The sequence below is a fragment of the Physeter macrocephalus genome, chromosome 10, assembly GCF_002837175.3.
Source record: "Physeter macrocephalus isolate SW-GA chromosome 10, ASM283717v5, whole genome shotgun sequence".
NCBI classification, from domain to species: Eukaryota; Metazoa; Chordata; class Mammalia; order Artiodactyla; family Physeteridae; genus Physeter; species Physeter macrocephalus.
The window spans coordinates 2,147,775-2,153,941 of NC_041223.1; positions in this window are offsets into that span (position 1 = coordinate 2,147,775).

Genomic DNA, 6,167 nt, shown 5'->3' on the forward strand with positions numbered 1-6,167 from the left:
TGAGATGGTCCTGGCCCAGTGACGTCTTCGTGTTAATTACTATTGCACAGCTTGAAATTGTGATTCTGGCCGCTTCTCAAACCTGGACCGACGTTTGTGCTGAGTCCATCTCAGCTTCCCTGAAATCCTCAGATTCCTCTCTGGTCATCTGGTCAACTCTCTCCCACCCCGGCAGCAACCCAGCGGCACCTCGGGGGTTCATTCCGCATTTTCCTGATCTCGTTGGAGTCTGTGAATTAATATAAATCTATGACACAGTTTGGTGTTCATTTCAGATCCAGATCCTACTTCAAGATCTTCAATTCCCAAAGATGGTTTAGTTTAAAAGGGAAGAGAGGCTATTTTCTGTTACACTATGCAGGTGGGAAATGAAAGCAGCAAAGCCAGACTTGACTATATATGTGAATAAAGGGTAACGATAGCTATTTACAAACTGTCTTTTACCCATGCATCACATCTGTGGATAACAAGCCCTTGTGGAAGGCAGCCCCCAAGGTGGGCCCCAGTGGCCCTGTCTCCTGGAATCCAAGCCCCCCTCCCACACTGAATTGGGGCTGGCTGATGTGATCGAGGGTGCCTTTGGAAGGTTAGATCATGAAGAACACTTAGCCCCCACCTTGACCTCCTGGATCAGGTGCTTGGAGAAAACAGCTGCCATGCGTGAGGAAGGCAAGCGGCGCTGAGGACAGGCCCACACGGAGAGGCGCTGAGGAAACAACCAGCTCCGCTTGCTGGCTACGAGAGTGAGAGAGAGATGGTAGCAAATGTGTGTTGGTCTCCGTCCCCCGTTCCTGGCACAGGGCTCCTGAAACCCTCATAACTTCCTAAGTGATAAGAGCACCAAGGGCATCTTTTGTTCTAATATTTGGTCTTTGGCCCCAGTTCCCTACACAGACCTCCTAACCCCCTTGGAATTTCCTAGGTGATAGGAGTGTCTTTTGCTCTAATGAGGTGATGCTGGTGGGCTCGTGGATGGGGGCTGGTCACCAGAAAGACCCAGCCAGGATGAGAAGCTCCCCACCCCCCTTCCCTAGGACTGAAAGGACTGAAAATGGAGTTAATGATTGACGTGCCTACGTGATGTAGCCTCCATAAAATCCCAGTAGTAGGGGGTTCAGAGAGCTCCCGGCCTGGTGAACGCACAGAGGTGCAGGAGGTGGTACCTGGAGAGGGCCTGGGAGCTCTGTGCCCCTCCCGTACCTTGCCCTACACATCTCTTCTATCTAGATGTTTATCTGTATCCTTTATCACATCAGTCCCCCAAATTTTTGGCACCAGGGACCAGTTTTGTGGAAGACAATTTTTCCACGGACGGGGTGGGGGAATGGTTCAGGCGGTAATGTGAGCGATGGAGGGCGGCAGGTGAAGCTTTGCTCGCTCGCCCTCTGCTCACCTCCTGCCGTGCGGCCCGATTCCTAACAGGCCATGGACTGGTACCAGTCTGCGGCCCAGGGGTTGGGTTCCCCTGCTTTATCACATCTTTTTATACTAAACCGGTAGGCACAAGTAAATGTTTCTCTGAGTTCTGTGAGCCATTCTAGCAAATTAATCAAACTCAAGGTGGGGTTTGTTGGACCCTTCCGTCTAGAGCCAGCCAGTCAGAAGCACAGGTGACAACCTAGACCTGCGACTGGCATCTGAAGCAGGGGGCGGGCCGTCTGGTAGGACTGAGCCCTTCCAGGTGGTGTCAGAACTGAGTTAAATGTTGGACACTCAGCTGGTGCTGGAGACTTGCTTGTTGGTGATCGTGCGGGGAAAACCTTCCACACACACACACACACACACACACACACGTGAGAATTGGGCTCGGCACCCTTTCAGTGAGCCACCCTGGGAGTGGGGCTCCCAGCCCCAGGAAACCTGTCAGACGACTACGGTCCCACAAGCCATGAGAGCCCCCAGGCCAGCGCCACCCAACCAAGATTGGGCTCAGCACCCTTTCAGTGAGCCACCCTGGGAGTGGGGCTCCCAGCCCCAGGAAACCTGTCAGACGACTACGGTCCCACAAGCCATGAGAGCCCCCAGGCCAGCGCCACCCAACCAAGCTTCTGCTGGATTTCTGACACAGAAATTGTGAGAGACGATGCATGGTTAATATTGCTTTAAGCCACTAAGCTCTGGGGTGCTTTGTTACACAGCAATAGATAACTAATACACCCATGATGAACTGTCTCCAGTCAGCTTTGTGTCACCTGAACCAGCAGAAAACATGCAAGCAGGAATCACACCATGGAACATGCTTGGCCCATCATTTCTGAAGAAATGGGAAGGTGAAGAACTCCACTTTGTACTAGAAACGCCCCTACATCTTCCTCATCTAGTAAAAGAGTATGGGAAACTGTTCTCTTTTTAAGGCACAAAGGGGAAAGAGAGTTCAAGGCAAGGAGGACACCAGAAAAACATCCAGCATGCAGATCTGTGCTCAAGACAAATAGCAGGAACGGGATCATTTTTCAAAGATGGCAAATTGTTAGATGGTGTGTGTGTCATCGTTTGTCCTCATTGAAATTTGGCTTCAGTTACTGAAAAACATAGGAAAGAAAACTAAGCAGAGAACTAGGGGGCCCAGGGAAGGGCTCTGGCTCGTGACACGAGACCCTGCGTGTCGTCTGAATGACTGTGGGTTTGTTATTGCAAAGCAGGGCGTGGGAATCTGAGCCAGTTCTGACAGGCGGCAAGGACGGAGGGCCTTTGATCCTCTGTTGGGCGGACAGAATGAGGGGGTCTGAGGCGGGCAGCCTGCCCGTCCAGGGGCTGCCCCAGGACCCTCCGCCCTCCTCCGTGCGGTCAGAGGGGCCGTCCCGGCTCTCGGGTGCTGGGCGGAGCACAGGTGGTGACACGGTAGGGGTTTAGGAGTCCAGGTTTGGTTGGTGTTCAAGACGATGCCTGGCTGGACCGTCATCACACGCCCCACAGGGGGTGGCGCGTGGCTCCTGCCACAGTCAAACCACCACCTGCACCTCATCTGAACCTGGAACCACGGTCAGCCGTTCCCACCCCCAGGAGGGGTCCTGGGAGACCCGAAGCTCTCCCCACCCCAGTGCCCTGGGGGTGCTCACCTGCCCCCCACCTGGGTCCTTGTTAATCTCCAGCCCGGGGCCCCGTGGGAGCCACACTTCTCTCTGAGACTTGCAATCTCCGGGACCCCCGCTGGCAAGCCAGGTGACGGTCCTGTCCCCTGGAGCCCCCCTTCCCGCCCCAGGGCTTCAGTCCTGAAGGGGGAGCAGCGGGGAGTCTCCCAGGCACCCCCTCAGAGTGCGCCCCCACTGCAGCTTCATCCTCTGTCTCTTTCGAGGACGGAATGCGGTTGAAATGGTCTTTTCCTGTATCCCCAAACCTCTGGTTTGTGTAGCATCCTCCTTGCTCAGCCCTTGCTATTTATATTCAAAGTACAGCTCTCAGAAGTCCAAGAAAACCTTTCTCTCTCAACAGAGGCTGGATCTTGTCAATCAAAAGTGCTTTAGCTTTCAGACCATTGCCCCAGCAATACAAGTACAACACATCTAATTGTCTGTTTAAGAGCTCAAAAGTCAAGAAAATGACTTTTTCTTCCCTGGGACAAAGCCTCAGACAAACAAATAGTAATGATGGAGAGCTGTTCACGAAAAAAGAGAGAGAGAGAAGAAAGAAAGAAAAAGGAAGAAGCTACTTGTTCCAGTACTTCCGGGTAGTATTTCACAATGTTTCCCATTTCCTACATCGTCTCCCAGAGCCCTTGGAGCCCTCCGGCCTCATTCTCACCCCCAGCCCTGCCCCTTCCTACTGTATACACCCATAAATGCCAGCTCTCTACCATCCTCTCCTCTCGCCCTCACCTCCCCACGTGCTGGGGGCCTGGATGGCTGGAGGGGTGAGATGCAAAATGATGGTCTTTCCTGGTAACTGACCAACCAGACTCACTCTGGCTGAATGGCTGGAGCAGGGGCCCCCCCAGCTGTGCCCGGCATTCCCCTTAGTCAGTGGGAGGTCAGGGGGCCGGGAAGGCTGGGGCGGTGACGGTGGTGAGGCACGGAGGCCCCACTCCCTAAGGCTCAGGGCAGCAGCTGTTTGCAGACTGCGCAACTGTGATCTTTAGATGCTAGTGGGACTTTACGGAGAGCACCTGCTGAAACTCAAGTCCCTTGGTCCCAGGGCAGGCCAAGGGCAGGAAGCTTCTTAGCCAGGGCCATGGTGAGGGGACAGAGGAGGAATGCCACGTCCGTGCCACACCGGCAAGCTGGAGAGGTTTGTGCAAACAGAGCCAGGGACCGAGGGGCACAGTGGGGGATGGGAGGCAAGCACAGGCTTGGAAGGAGGGGCCGGAGCCTTTCTGACCCATTCTTCCCATGAGCCTTTGCTGTTATGTTAGCCAGGAAGTGACCAAGGAGCCGCGGCCCTCCTCCTCTCCACTGGGCGTGCCCGGTGGCCTGCAGGCTCAGGCTGACCCAGGCGGACCTCCCCCACCGGGGCGCACCTCCGGGGGGATGTGCAGGAGCCCCCAGCCCCCCACCGGGTCCTCCAGCGCTTTTCGGCTCCAACCTTGGGCTCCGGCTGCTACGCACACGTCCTCCTTGGATTCACCTGCTGGGTCGTTCCTGCCTCGTGCCGGTGTCTCCCGGGCCAGGGCCCCGCAAGCCGTGTCCAGTTCCCTTCCTGCCGTGAGGATGCAGTCCTGTGCAGAGAGCTCTCCTCACCTGTCCTCGCTGCCCTGCAGAGTCGGGTCTCTGAACTGACCCTCTTCTGATTTCCTAGCCTCGCCCCTTGCTCACGCTGGAACCCCTGAGGCAGGCTGCTGTCCTAAAAGTGGCAGGAGCCGGGACTCACCACGTCGTCAGCCCAGCGGCGACAGTTTATCCTCAAAGGCAAAGGCCTGCTTGACTTATGATCCCGGCAGGAACCGGCATGAGCTGGGTCAAGGTGCCTACAGCCAACGAGAGGCACTGTAAATGGTTGAAATGGTCTTTTCCTATATCCCCAAACCTCTGGTTTGTGTAGCATCCTCCTTGCTCAGCCCTTGCTATTTATATTCAAAGTACAGCTCTCAGAAGTCCAAGAAAACCTTTCTCTCTCAACAGAGGCTGGATCTTGTCAATCAAAAGTGCTTTAGCTTTCAGACCATTGCCCCAGCAATACAAGTACAACACATCTAATTGTCTGTTTAAGAGCTCAAAAGTCAAGAAAATGACTTTTTCTTCCCTGGGACAAAGCCTCAGACAAACAAATAGTAATGATGGAGAGCTGTTCACGAAAAAAGAGAGAGAGAGAAGAAAGAAAGAAAAAGGAAGAAGCTACTTGTTCCAGTACTTCCGGGTAGTATTTCACAATGTTTCCCATTTCCTACATCGTCTCCCAGAGCCCTTGGAGCCCTCCGGCCTCATTCTCACCCCCAGCCCTGCCCCTTCCTACTGTATACACCCATAAATGCCAGCTCTCTACCATCCTCTCCTCTCGCCCTCACCTCCCCACGTGCTGGGGGCCTGGATGGCTGGAGGGGTGAGATGCAAAATGATGGTCTTTCCTGGTAACTGACCAACCAGACTCACTCTGGCTGAATGGCTGGAGCAGGGGCCCCCCCAGCTGTGCCCGGCATTCCCCTTAGTCAGTGGGAGGTCAGGGGGCCGGGAAGGCTGGGGCGGTGACGGTGGTGAGGCACGGAGGCCCCACTCCCTAAGGCTCAGGGCAGCAGCTGTTTGCAGACTGCGCAACTGTGATCTTTAGATGCTAGTGGGACTTTACGGAGAGCACCTGCTGAAACTCAAGTCCCTTGGTCCCAGGGCAGGCCAAGGGCAGGAAGCTTCTTAGCCAGGGCCATGGTGAGGGGACAGAGGAGGAATGCCACGTCCGTGCCACACCGGCAAGCTGGAGAGGTTTGTGCAAACAGAGCCAGGGACCGAGGGGCACAGTGGGGGATGGGAGGCAAGCACAGGCTTGGAAGGAGGGGCCGGAGCCTTTCTGACCCATTCTTCCCATGAGCCTTTGCTGTTATGTTAGCCAGGAAGTGACCAAGGAGCCGCGGCCCTCCTCCTCTCCACTGGGCGTGCCCGGTGGCCTGCAGGCTCAGGCTGACCCAGGCGGACCTCCCCCACCGGGGCGCACCTCCGGGGGGATGTGCAGGAGCCCCCAGCCCCCCACCGGGTCCTCCAGCGCTTTTCGGCTCCAACCTTGGGCTCCGGCTGCTACGCACACGT